This window comes from Lagenorhynchus albirostris, chromosome 10 (genome assembly GCF_949774975.1).
Source record: "Lagenorhynchus albirostris chromosome 10, mLagAlb1.1, whole genome shotgun sequence".
In the NCBI taxonomy this organism is placed as follows: domain Eukaryota; kingdom Metazoa; phylum Chordata; class Mammalia; order Artiodactyla; family Delphinidae; genus Lagenorhynchus; species Lagenorhynchus albirostris.
In genome coordinates, this window is record NC_083104.1 from 38,827,918 (window position 1) to 38,840,409 (window position 12,492).

General features: G+C 44.8%; 1 protein-coding gene across 5 annotated transcripts in view; it reads right to left on the reverse strand.

Annotated features, from left to right (window-relative positions):
* DAG1 (dystroglycan 1) overlaps positions 1 to 12,492 on the reverse strand; it is a 63,324-nt gene that overhangs the window by 30,855 nt on the left and 19,977 nt on the right. The window contains exon 1 of one of the 5 annotated variants that reach the window (XM_060161869.1): positions 637 to 772. The exons of the other annotated variants lie outside the window; for them this stretch is intronic. The gene's annotated coding sequence lies outside the window, so the exon portion shown is untranslated. Of the gene's footprint in view, positions 1 to 636; positions 773 to 12,492 lie in introns of those variants that run through there. 5 annotated transcript variants of the gene reach the window in all.

The following is a 12,492-nucleotide window of genomic DNA, read 5'->3' on the forward strand; positions in this document are numbered from 1 at the left end:
AGAGCACAGGCTCCGGACACGCAGGCCCAGCGGCCATGGCTCACAGGCCCAACCGCTCCACCGCACGCAGGATCCTCCCGGACCGGGGCACGAACCCGTGTCCCCTGCATCGGCAGGCGGACTCTCAACCACTGCGCCACCAGGGAAGCCCCATTTTTTTTTTTTTAATCTTCTTCTGATACCCTTACTCTTCTGTGTACTTACTTTTCTACTTATTAGATCCAGTTGATCTTTTGCTTTTCTAATCTGATTCTCCATTTAAAAATTCTCAGCTTATTTGAAAACAGCAACAGTATGAGACACACCCTGTCCTACCAGGAACATAAGCTCAGTGTGCTATCTGTGGACATATGACGACACGGGGTATCTGTTTCATGGGCATGACTAAGTGCTCTGCATTTAGCAAGCAGGCATTGTCCAGGGCACAACTCCAACTGCTGCTATGTGTTGGTTTTCCATGTTCTGGGAAGAAAAGATCTTTTTGCAAACTGGCAAAAAGCAGCCTTGTGTCTTTCTAATACTGGCTTCCTATAAACAATGGTCACATCTCCCTACGCTAGGAACTTGTCAGGCTGCATCCAAACACCACTATTAGGACGTCCCTTTGGAAGGCTTTCCACATAGTCTCATACTCACACACTTGGTCATCCAGAGATGGAGGCACTACAGAGATCCTCCTCCTCAGTTTTCAGAATCAAGGCCTAAAGAGAGGTAACACTCAACCATGGTCACACAGAGCCTGTGGCCAGAAGATGGTGGGAGGAGAAGGTGCTGAGGAACCAGAGAAAAGACTATGTCAAAAGTCTTCCTGACACAGCCATTCATTTCAACACTGCACATGCACACTCACATTATACCCTCTGGAATACCAGCAAGTGCTAAGGGTAGCCCAAGAATATGTCTCAGCTGAACTCACCACTGTTTGGCTGATTGACACTGCTGAAGCTCTCCTGCTGAGAAATGGGTAGTGGGAATGGGTAACTCATTCCTCTGTGCCAGTCCCCAGGGCAATGTCCGCCACTAAGTCTGAGCTCGGCACTGCTCCAGACCCCAGCAAAAGCCAACTCTGTGAAGAGGGACCTTCCCAGAGCCTTGGTGAAGCCCCTGGCGTTCTGAACACCTGCTCAACAAGCCATGGCATACAATGTGAAAAATGGGCATACTTCCTTTCTCCAACTGTGATACTGGGGACTCTTCAGTGATGGGCAGAAATAAAAAGCCAAGTTTTCAGCAGTGCCTAAAAGGTGGTGCTCTTTGTAAAACAAAATACATAAAATCTGCCCTGGAGGCAGGTGTATTTAAAGTTTACCAGATCAGGGCTTCCCTGGTGGCGCAGTGGTTGAGAAGCCGCCTGCCAATGCAAGGGACTTGGGTTTGAGCCCTGGTCCGGGAAGATCCCACATGCCGCAAAGCACCTAAGCCCATGCGCCACAACTACTGAGCCTGCGTTCCAGAGCCCCGAGCCACAACTACTGAAGCCCAAGCGCCTGCAGTCCACGCTCTGCAACAAAAGAAGCCACCACAATGAGAAGCCCGCACACTGCAACAAAGAGTAGCCCCCGCTTGAACGAAGACCCAACGCAGCCAAAAATAAACAAATAAATAAGTTTATAAAAAATAAATAAATAAAGTTTACCAGATCAATCGGCAGGGACACAACCAGAGACTCAAAAGCATTATACAGTGGTAGGTGAGGACCCCAGACATCTGAGGAAAGAATCCTTCCGGGCTCCTTCCTGTCACTAATCCCTATCTATATGCAAATGAAGCACGTTTGGGGTTGGGGCGGGGAGAGGAGAGGCATGCGAGCGCCTTGTGACTCTACCCTGTCCAGACAGACTTGGATCCCTGGGAACTAGAAGATTCCCTCTGGAATTCCAGCCCCAGGAGAGAAGTAGCTCTGTTCCAGCACTGACTACCTCCCAGAGCTAATGAGTGCCGCATGCATGGAGGAGGCTCAGTCAATAAAACTTTCCACTCAAAAAACACGTGGAACAAATGCATACACGACACTAACTCAATTTATAGTAAACTTAACACTTCCTCAGGTGCAGAAAAACCTACAGAGACTGAAACTTTAAAGTATCTTAACTAAAAACTCTGAAAGAATGGCTCCCTACTAGTTTTTATTCTCTAAGAATGAAGGAAAAGTTGTGGGATTCAACCCATTATTAACCATACAAAACGAAGGAGAGGCAGCCCAGCCCACCACTCACAGGAACCCCTAAATCTCTAATAGCTATATTACCTAAAAATAGTATTTAAACTGTCAAACTGCTACAATTCACGATGTAATTAAAACACTTAAGGAAAATGGGATTTTCTTCTTAAAACAAAACTAATAAAATTCCATGACCTTGTTTTAAATGGTCAAAAGGAATAATCTTAACTGAAACAATCACTTTAGGTTCCATCTAGCAAAAAGGCTTTTATCCAGACACTCAGAAGTTAAAAGTAAATGTTAAATGTCAGTCTAATATTAATCTAAAAATTCTAGAGGGTTAACCGGTTTAAAACTGCTCAATCTGATGGCCAACAGGATGTACTCAACACAATGGAAAACAATAGTGTGAAGTCATTGTTTACTTGGGCTTCAAACACCAAAAAGACAGGCAGATTGCTCTGCTTTGAGTTTAAAACAGGACTTTTTCACACCTTGGGGTCAGATGAGGAAGGTGTTGAGCCAAGTCACTGGTGAAGATGCAAGGTGTCACCCTAAAATCATTCACTGCTCAGGAGGCAGATGAGGTTTCCCTGACACAAAGCAAGTTCCTCTCTGGCCTGTGTTCTGTGGGAGTATCATCAGAGGTGTGGGGGCAGCCTGGCGAAGACACCATCAGGGAGCTTGGGAACCCACCAAGAGACCAGGGCCACATACACAGCAAGATGTTTAAAAGTAAAAATATGTGGAAGAAAAAAATTACCACCTGTGAGAAACAAGTACTACTCAACAGTCTATCAAACACAAAAGCTATTTGAATGCTTTTCTCACTTGGAAAACTCTTGGAAACTCTCAGTTATCACAGATACGAAAAGCAGAGGTCCCAGAAGAGCAATGATTTCTGCTGACGGTGGTTTGGTTTTCTCAACAAAGGCAAGAAGGAAGTTAAGGCTTTACCTGGGTACAAACTCACTCAGGTGCAAACACATCCTAGAGGAAGGGAAGAAAGACAAGGTTCAGAAGCCAGGGCTGAAAGGCCATTTCTCCACTGGACCGTAGTTTTTAGCCTGAGTAGATTTTTAACATCTTATGTGATAAAGCTCACTGAAAAACAGTTCCTTCTACACTCCACTGAACTCCATATGCTGCTGTTAAACATTACTCAGTACTCAACTGCACACTTAAAACAGTTAAGATGGTTATGTTTTATGTTGTTTTGTTTACCACAATTTTTTAAAAATGTAATGGTTAAGGAGGCATATTTTACGTTATGTATATTTTACTACAATTATAAATATTTTTTTAAAACCCACATTACTCAAGTGTCACACCAATTAGACTTCAGAAAAAACTTATAAGGCTTAAGTCCAGTCTTCTAATCATCGATGCCCAGGTAGGGCACTGAGGCTGGAAAAGGATAAACTGAGCCCAAAGACAAGGACCAGGCCTAACTGTCCATTTGGCTGCAGCAGCTGGACTTGGAGGTGGGGTGGAAGTAGGGGAGTAAGTGTGAGAGGTGGGTGGCCAGACTCAGCAGAATACAAGTGGGAATGAGTTACTACATTTGCATACCCTTGTGGCATCCAAGAACCCAATTAAAGTAAATTACAATTATCTCAAGAGAGCCCAACAACAGTTAACACTTCAGTGTATATTTACCGACTACCTACCCTGTACTAGGTGTGAAGCTTCATTTGCTATGCATGTAGTCTTCCCAAATTTCATACAAAAATAGTCAATTAAGATTTACATACATTACTAAATCATAAAACACAAGAGGTAATAAACTAAATACTTATATAAGTGTTTTCCAAGTACGTGCTTACTAGAAAATAAAAGTTGCGTTCTGACTCCCCAAACTTCCTCTGGCTATCCAACCCCTTCCTCATCTCAGTACGAAGGTAGAGTTGGGACTACACTGTGAGGGCAGAATGGTCAATTATCTGTCGGGTCAAGGCTGGACGCCAAGGGTTGCCCAGAGAGGAAAGGAGAGAGAAAAGGTCCACTGCAGGGGTCTGACGCCACATATGCTCTGCTGCCCTCTTCCCCAACTGATGCCTAGCACCAAGCAGGCACTCAGATATCAGGGAATAGCAACAGGGTTTCCCCTAAATCCCCAAAATGATTCACCAAGCACAAAGCAAATAATCATCTGATTTCACACTTTGAAGTTAAAAGCTGAGCTTTCTGATATTTTTTCCATTATACTACAAAAGACTAAAAATAAGTACCACAGCTCAAAACTAATATGCTAATCTGACTTGAATGAATTGAGGTTAGAAAAAGATTGTTGACTGCTGGCCTTCCTGACCTAACTGGCTAATCAGACTCCAGAAAAGAGGAATGAGATGAAATACTGGGGTGGCCACAGCCACTCCCAGCTCCCTACTCAGGCCCCTCATTACTGCAGCCCTTGATCCTGCCAGCAACCTCACAATACAGGCCTCAGGAGCCAGACAGGGGTATCCTGTCTCACGGTGACTGGGAGCTCTTGCACTTTCACTGTAAGGTGCCATTGTTCTGAGTGTTTATCTAGGCAAATACTAGCCTTCGGTGTTTAAAGCTGTGACCTGCTTTTGGCCACATTCTTTTTGGGGCCACATTCTTAAGGCCCGACCATCAAGAACATTTCAACCATGCCAGAAATTGCCAGATCAACAAACCTTGTTTATAGAAGGACAAGACACAACTAGCACCCACTCCCTTTGCTCAGACTTTCTTGCTAGCAGAATTCCTTCCCTCCCACATATGGCTCTGATTCGCCCTTCTACCTACCTCAGCCTTGCTACAGCTGCAAAATCTAAATAATCGTAAACTTCTCTGGTAGGTTTTAGGGCTGTGTTTCCAAAGGCTGGAGCAAAAGGGCCAAAAGATGGCCTTGCAGACTCTTGGAACCCCTGCTCTGCAAAGCCACAGCCACTCTATGACCAGGCAGTGAAGCAGTGAACAAGGCCAATGCTGAGCAGAAGAAGGTCATGCCATGCGTGACCTCGGAATCAGGCCTAGAGTGGCACCTGAAAGTACCAGCTCCCAGTGAACTGGTGAAGGCAAAGCTCCTGGGCCAATCCCAGCAACTTCTGCATTGCTGGCCTTCCCCAGTAGAGGATATGGGGCTGCTCTTCAAGGATCACAGCACTGATTCAGAGAAATACAATATATCCAGTTCAGGTACCTCTACACCAAGTAAGATGGAGGAAATGTATAACTCCCAAGTGCTTTCCCCCTCCTCAAAGCTCCAGGAGATCCAGTCACTGTCTGCCACAACAGATTTAAACCCAGGTATAACACAACTGAAGAAATCCTTGAAGATGCCCTTGTCCTCACCTCCCACTGCTTCTACCTCCTCTTCCTGCAGGCTTTGATCACTCCCTTAGCACAAAGGAAAAAGTATGTTTCCACTCAGTAGTAATTATTTGGAAATTAGTTCCTGACTTTTAGAACCCAAGGATTAAAAATTAAAAGCAAATACAGATAAGGGAAGGACAAATGCAGAGGATCGTCTGTCTTATCAAATGGGTACAGCTACAATTTACATACTCCCAAGTACTGGGGAGAAAGTAGCAGCTACCAAGTACTTTTCAGTAGTGGCCAGCATCTCCTGATGCTCGAAGGTGTTGTTTTCTTCTTCCTAACAGAGCCAAGATCATCTGAATTTCCAAGCTGGGCCCGTCAGGCACAAATAGACTCCCATAGCCCAAATGAACAAAGATTCCCACCAGCCCACAGCTTAATTCTTCAGATACTCTATCTTCTTTTCACAGGAATCTTCAACTGGCTTCTAACGAGAGCACAGAGGCACCCTGCCCTTCCCAGGCTCTACGTAAATCATTTGTGCTGGGAGCTAACTACTTAAAAGACCTCTTTTGCAAATGACAAGTTTATGTTATGTCTTCTCATTGTATACCAATCCAATGAATCTTGTTAAGTTCTGTGGTCTTAATAACAGATCTAATCAAGAGTCAGGAACCTCTGCATTTATCTCACACGGGAATAAAGATGACACTGTGAGGGATTCATGGCAACAGTCCTCCTAACAAGCTGGCCCCTCACAGAACCATAGGGATAGCCGCTGCTTACCCCTCAGCGTTTCCTTGGTCAGTAAAGGGACAGGAAGGCAGAAAGGTCAGACCAAGCTGCCCTGTAAAGCCTGACTGATAAAACAGGATTTGGTCTCTGTCCCTACATAGATTTCTGTATGGGGGAGTGGGAGATGCAGAGACAAGACAGGGCAACAACCAACAGGGACTGGAGAGAGTGCCCTCCACACTCTTGTCAAGCTGTTCATCCTAAGGCAGCAAGACATGCTAGGCTGGAGATATTTCTTACTGGATTAAGGAAATGGCCACAAAAACAGCAGTCAGATCCTTTTCGGGATTTCGCTGACTATTACCACCCAAGTAGATGTCTCACCCATCAACCTGACTCAGAACTGGAGGGGGAGCAAATGGAGCCATGAGCTCCTCAGAGATGCTTCTCATCCCAAGGGAGAGAGCAGCCCTCCAGTCCTTTGCCAGCCTTAGATCATTACCTGCTATATTCAGCAAATGATAAGAAGAAAATCCAGAATTCTCTGTGACAAAGAACTAAAAATAAGTAAATTATCAGTAGCATTTATCTAGAGAGCTGGAGTTTTTTGTTTTGTTTTCAAGTCAAGCTCTCTTTATAAACTCATAATCTACAGATGCCTCAAAAAGTTACTCCAGCTCTCTACTTGCAGAAAGGCTAAGAAGCAGGAAGTCACCCAGCAGGCTCTTGACACCAGAGTTTCCACCTCTCGTACCCCAAGCATTAGTGCAGCTGCAAACTTGAGCAGCAGTTTCTGAAAGAGTCCACCCTGTAAACAACTGCAGTTAGTTCAAAGAAGACTAACTTAAAGCTTGCATATGTTTTTTGGATTACTTGCAATGCATCCAGGGATCTCAGCTATCTTTTGCTTTTACAGACTAACTATTAAGTACTTGAATTTGACACTGACCACGGAGCAAGAAAGTGACAAGGCCTCAACCTCAACAGGAATCTAAGCTTCAGTGAGCACCTCAAACAGGACTGGTGTGCACCTGTCTGGTACTGGTTACTTCTTTGTAGCTCATATCCTGCTGGATGACCCACAGCAACGAGTGTAGCACCTGGGCACCAAGGCCTGTACATGGTTAGTGCACAGCACTTATTATGGGCCGTGACACAAAAGGCTTTAAAGGAATCATGTCCAAAACATTCTCTCTCTTTTTTAAAAAATATTTATTTACTTATTTATTTGGCTGCGCCGGGTCTTAGTTGTGGCACACGGGATCTTCATTGCGGCATGCAGGACCTTTAGTTGTGGCACGTGGGTTCTTTTAGTTGAGGCATGCAGGCTCTTAGTTGCACCATGCAGGAACTAGTTCCCTGACCAGGGATCGAACCACAGGCCCCCCGCATTGGGAAAGCAGATTCTTAACCATTGGACCACCAGGGAAGTCCCACGTCCAAATCATTCTCAAGGAGAATGAACATATTCTAACTTCATCTACACCTCAACAGGAAAGCAGTGGTCCTGCCCAACAGAACTTCAGGTGTGGCTGTCCTCTGGGGATGGAACAGGAAAGAGGTCAGTGACTATCAGAGGTCGCAGCACTCGACAGAGCAGAGCAACACCAGGTGCAATGGACCAAAAGCAATTTTTTGGCCGACAGAATTTTTAAAAAATAATTTTATAAATCTATGTTCTTAGAAGCCTTGTTTTCTAGGCAAATACGGAATGAAATAACACCAGCTATAATTATAATCAACAGCATGAACAGAGATAATTTAGGCAAATGGCAAATTAAATAATACTTCTGCAATTATTCCTTTTCTTTTTCCATAAGCACCTTGCTCTAACAAAGAAACACACAATAGGAATTATATTTCCTTGATGATTTGTATTCAAAAAATTTTGACCATCCAGGGCTTCCCTGGTGGCGCAGTGATTAAAAATCTGCCTGCCATTGCAGGGGATGCGGGTTCGAGCCCTGGGCTGGGAAGATCCCATATGCAATGGAGCAACTAAGCCCATGCACCACAACTACTGAGCCTGCGCTCTACAGCCCAAGAGCCACAACTACTGAAGCCCATGTGCCTAGAGCCCGTGCTCCACAACAAGTGAAGCCACTGCAATGAGAAGCTTGCACACCACAACAAAGAGTAGCCCCCGCTCGCCGCAACTAGAGAAAGCCCGCGCGCGACAACGAAGACCCAATGCAGCCAAAAATAAATAAATAAAAATTAAAAAACAAATTTTTGGCCATCTACTCAATATCACATATCATCCTACCTTCCACCATCTGCTCTTTAACTCCAACTCCATTCCATTTGTGTTTCAATCTCTTCACAAATGAAGAACACCATAAAAATGAAAATGCTTCCTCTTATTTAGAGCACTAGTCTCAAGAAAAATGATATATGGGAATTCCCTGGTAGCCCAGTGGTTAGGAATTAGGCACTTTCACTGCTGTGGCCCAGGTTCAATCCCTGGTCGGGGAACTATGATCCCACATGCCTCGCAGCATAGCCAAAAATAATAATAATAGGAGCTTCTCTTGTTTCTCAGTAAAAACTTTCCCCACTAGACTGGGTGTCTCCTGAGAGCTGGAATAGGGTCTAATTCACCTAGGTCCTGAGCTCAGGCTGATGCAGTGGGGACTAGACAGCAGGGCCTGGCCAGGGTGGAGAAGAGTGAAACATCATCAGGGAAAGCTGAGTCCTCAGAGTGTGACCTCTACTTTCCAGACCGGTCTGTTCATCCAAGACCACTGGGATAGGAAGGGATAGGAGGGCTCTACTCCTCCATAAGTTAGGACATTGCATCACTGCCCAGAGCAGAGATGTCTACTGAACCCTCAGGTTCTCTGCTTATCTTCAGAACTAGGCTCCAAGTCCTCCTCTCCTCCTCTCCTGAGAGACTGCCCTTCCTTTACCACTCCAAGAGTGCTTTCCCTTCTATCCAAGCATGCCCAATCCCTGCCACTCATTTAACGGGTTATGCGCACAGCACGTTCTCCTCCACACAGAGCCACAGAGCCGCAGGTGTTGCTACAGCGCGATCATGCTCCAATTAACTTGGAATGCTTACTCCCACATCCAGCCCAGCCCCTCAATGGAACAGGTGCTCAACAAACATTTAGTTGGAGAGTTAAACACAAATCACTGTTTTTCCGCAATATGGCACTATACCAAAGTCCATTCCTTTCCACTTCAAAAACAGCTAGACATTTACAGCATCAGGCATGAGAATTCCCAGGAAGAGTGAAACAGAAGGCACCCCCTTTCTGATGCACTGGCCATCAAGGCCACCTAAAGCTTGTTTCCTGGTTGACCATCTTCCTCAGATGAGCTTTGATCTAATGGGCAGGTTCATCAGCACCTTTTGTTGTTTTTTTTTAACATCTTTATTGGAGTATAATAGCTTTACAATGGTGTGTTAGTTTCTGCTTTATAACAAAGTAAATCAGCTATACATATACATATATCCCCATATCTCTTCCCTCTTGCGTCTCCCTCCCACCCTCCCTACCCCAACCCTCTAGGTAGTCACAAAGCACCTAGCTGATTTCCCTGTGCTATGTGGCTGCTTCCCACTAGCTGTCTATTTTACATTTGGTAGTGTATATATGTCCATGCCACTCTCTCACTTCGTCCCAGCTTACCCTTCCCCCTCCCCGTGTCCTCAAGTCCATTCTCTAGAAGGTCTGTGTCTTTATTCCTGTCCTGCCCCTAGGTTCTTCAGAACCATTTTTTTTTTTTAGATTCCATATATATGTGTTAGTATATGGTATTTTTCTCTTTCTGACTTACTTCACTCTGTATGACAGTCTCTAGGTCCATCCACCTCACTATAAATAACTCAATTTAGTTCCTTTTTATGGCTGAGTAATATTCCATTGTATATATGTGCCATTCATCTGTTGATGGACACTTAGGTTGCTTCCGAGTCCTGGCTATTGTAAATAGAGCTGCAATGAACATTGTGGTACATGACTCTTTTTGACATCAGCACCTTTTGAATACCCAGTTCTGCCTTCGTGAGCAGGCTAAGTTTCTTACTTCAACCAAGGATACAAGCTCTCCTAAGCTCTGGAGCGGTGGCTCTAGACCCTGGCTGCACATTAGAATCACCTGGGCAGGGAACGGAGCTGATGCCTGAGTCCCACCCCCAAAATTCTGATGTCACTGACTGGGGTGCAGATTTCAACCAATAGTAAACCCTGCTCTAAAGATACAACAGCTCTGAAACAGAACAGGAGGTAGACAGTATAGTTTGGGGCCCAGACCACACGGACAGCAGGTACTGAAGGAATTAAAAACTGGTGCACAGCTGAGAAAAAGGGCTTGGAAATGCAGAAACTTACCCTCAACCCAGTATATCTGATCAATCCTCACCAGGACAAGGACTCCTGTGTTGAAATTCTCATCAGAGCCCCAGACCCACAATTCTGGATCCTCTAGAAAGTTTCTCCCATATGTCCTGGCCCCCTCACAAAACACATCAATGCTACTCAGCAGCACTGGCACCACATGGAATACCCAGGAGTGTTACTGGAGTTGTTCTCCCTCCTGCCTTCCAAGCCCCAGTCCTTCTCAGAGTCGTAGTGGCTGTGGCAGTCGCTGGCTCCACTCTGATTCTGTGACATGAGCTCAAGTTGGCCTCCAGGTGCTGCCTAAGCTTGTTTTCTCATCAATGAAATGGGGACCATGTGTCACTGACCTCAAAGGGCTACTGTCAGGATGAACTGAAAGTGATGCATCAGCCACTCAGCCCAATGTATGCACAGACTAAGCATTCCACAAAGACTGCCCTTCAATTATTATGGTTTACCCTACACTAAACTGCCATAACAAGGAGTAATCAGGTTCTGGATGCTGCAACACGTTAAGGATGGGAAGTGACCCTACGTCACAGCAACCCTGCTGAATAGCTAATGTCCCCTTTACGACATGCAAAAACTTAAGTCCATACCAAGTAAGGGGCAGAGCCAGGACTTGAAGCCTGGTTCACTAGATTAACTTGCCTGAGCCACAACTGCCATCACATGGCTCTTGTGTTCTAGGCAGCTCATGACAGCTGCCCATGAATCAGGTCCACCCTCTCTGCCTGGCACACACAAAAAAATTACTCATGAGCATTTGTTAAGTAGAGTTTTTTCCAACTCCCTCTCGCCCTTCAGTTCCCAGCCTGCTAAATGCTGCTTCCTTGGGAAACCCACCCAACTCAGTCCTCCATTATCCAGTTAACCTCCCACTATACCTTTCCTTCTTCATTCAATTCTCAGAATAGTGACAGCAGGGGCCATATCTGATTTGCTCACATAGTATAACGATGGCACAGAGAGAACACAGGTCAGACCCAGGTCTTCCCATGACACTGGAACCCATCTAGGGAAGAACTATGTCAAAGACCACCTGAAACACCAGGGCAGCTCTGCTTCATTGCCTCGAAAGACACTGCCATTACTCCAAAGCTCTGACAACAGAGTCAAGGGCACTGCCTCATGGAGCTGGACTTCAGGCAGTCCACAGCCTGGAATAAGGGTCCCTGGCATCAATATTCAGGCATATCCTTCCTCTTCAGAACTTAGCTCAGTGGTTTTGCTAATTTCTGTAACAGTTAAGCAGAAATAAATTCTTTTTGAGCAGGCAAGACCTTCTTTTATTTTGTTGCTAAAGTCCATCTTAGTCTGCTTATATCGTGTTTACTTGTTCAACTTATAACAAAAGTCAAGAACTGGATCTCCTTTATTTAAGTCATGAAACTCCTTTATTCAACTGCAACATGATTAAGTAACTGAATACAAAATTAGATTTATTTTAAAAGACTTTAGTAAATAAAAATGTGTACCATGCATCCATATCCTGGTTACTAAATGCCACTTCAACTAAAAGAAACCAAGGCTCCTTGTGGAAAGGGCTGATGCCAGGCTGGGGAAAGGAACCTGGAACATCTTCTTGCACTAGAAAGTCAGGAAGTGCTCAAACAATGATGGAGACATGTCAAAAGAACAGGAGCCAGCCTAAAGGGGCTCCCACTGGCCAAACCTGGGACAATCTGGGCATCAAAATGAATAATGACAAGAATGGGCTATATCACATTGAATAAGTTATCAATGTGAACTAATATAAACAAAACTGAATAAACAAGTGAAGGAGGTGAGAAAGCTCTTCTTTGAGTAAGATGACAACTAATTCAGAAGGAATGATGGTCTTAGAAGCATCACTGCATGCTGAAAGTAGAGGGTCAAAGTTTGATAAGGAACAGGATATTTACATAGTGTCCTACCATAAATTACTTATTAATTGCAAAGGGAAAAATAGCAACT